This window comes from Lontra canadensis, unplaced genomic scaffold, assembly GCF_010015895.1.
Source record: "Lontra canadensis isolate GAN:19392208 unplaced genomic scaffold, GSC_riverotter_1.0 scaffold76, whole genome shotgun sequence".
Lineage (NCBI taxonomy): Eukaryota > Metazoa > Chordata > Mammalia > Carnivora > Mustelidae > Lontra > Lontra canadensis.
In genome coordinates this window covers 3,842,354-3,844,120 of record NW_022631070.1, presented here as the reverse complement: position 1 = coordinate 3,844,120, position 1,767 = coordinate 3,842,354, and positions in this window count along the sequence as shown.

The window sequence follows — 1,767 nt, the reverse complement described above, 5'->3', positions numbered from 1 at the left end:
CTGAGACGCAGATGGAGATCTTACTGGCTCCTGATTCATGATCTGCCCTGGGAATATCGGTTTCCCGCGACTTCTGAAGCACTGAAGGAACTCTTCATCTGTTGTGTTAAATCTGGGTGATTTTCTCGTGTAGCTCCCGTGTCTTGGGATCTGCCACCTCCTTTCTTCGGGAACAGAGTTGATTCCCTGTTCTTTCACCTTAAGACCAGGGAGTTCAAATTCTTGACATTCTTGGGGGCGGGATGATGGTGGGGGTGGGGGGTGTACGTAGAAAAATCCCAAACTCAGTATTAAATTTTGTCTGAGGGACCGTGGCCAAGCTGGCATCTGAGTCCCTACTCCTTCTTCAGAGAAGGGTCGTTCTGTCATCCTGTCCGTGGATGTGGCATTCTAAGATATTTCTAGAAGATGGTGCAGAAGATCTAAAATACACACGATAATGATGATTCAGTTTCTTCGTTAGAGAGTTATCACGTGTTTCCGTGGTTTTGTTCTTTTTGTTTTTTGCTTTTTCTTTTGACTTCACTTAAGCAGAAGACAGGAGAGGGTTTAATCTAGAAAACGCAGAACAAGATTGTAGATCTAAAATACTGCTTAAATATATTTGAGGAAAGCTTAGCCCTATTAATTTTCAACCCTCCCTTTTTTTTAAAAAGAGATTTTATTTATTTATTTGAGAGAAAGGGAGGGGGCAGAGGGAGAGAGAGAAGGAGGCTCCCCACTGAGCAGGAACCCCCCCCCAATCTGGGACTCGATCCCAGGACCCCAAAATCATGACCCGAGCCAAAGGCAGATGCCGAACCAACCAAGCCGCCCAGGCACCCTAATCTTCAACCTGTTTGGCCTCACTTTTGAGATAGTTGCCTTAGCTTAGCCCTAGGAGGTTAGCGTATTATTATGTGCAAATCTGGATGATTTCTTTAAAACATTTAAAAAACCAACCTCATAGAAAAAAATAAATGGTATAGTCATGGGATGCTTTTGCTATTTACGAACCTCTCTTATATATGACGGTAGAAATTCATGAAGTAAGAATTTAGATTTTTTTTAAAGACTTTATTTATTTATTTGACAGACAGAGATCACAAGTAGGCAGAGAAGAAGGCAGAGAGAGAGGAGGAAGCAGGCTCCCTGTTGAGCAGAGAGCCCGATGCGGGACTCCATCCCAGGACCCCGGAATCATGACCTGAGCCGAAGGCAGAGGCTTTAACCCGCTGAGCCACCCAGGTGCCCCAAGAATTTAGATTTTGGGTGCTTCTATTATGTAGTCAGCACATACCTGGGGAGTGTCTAGACTGAAGTCCGCTTCAAACCACTTTTTTTTTTTTTTTTTGAACAGACCAGGCAATTGAGAAACCCAGACTCCAGTGTCTTACTCTTACTGTGTGACATTTACATGTGATTCCCCTTCACCGGTGACGGGCCCTGTGGTGAGACTCCCAGCTGGGCCCCTGGGTTAGTCGCAGACGTGGGGACATCCAGAGCCCAATTTCTGAGATCCGTGTCTATTTTCTGAAATTGCTTTTGGTTTTAGAGTCATTTTTCAAGGTTTGTCCTCATCCCAGGACTTTATTTTAGTGTGGTCTAGTCAAGAACTGGGTGAAGGAAGGAAGCAAAGCCTTCCCAGGTATGGTGTGCCTGACCCGAATTTAGCAAAAGAAAAAAAAAAAAAAAAAGATCTAGTCCCAAAATTCAAACTCAGGAACTCATATGCCATCCTTCCCTCCTCACCTCCCATATTTTCCTCACGATGGCAACTTGTCCCAC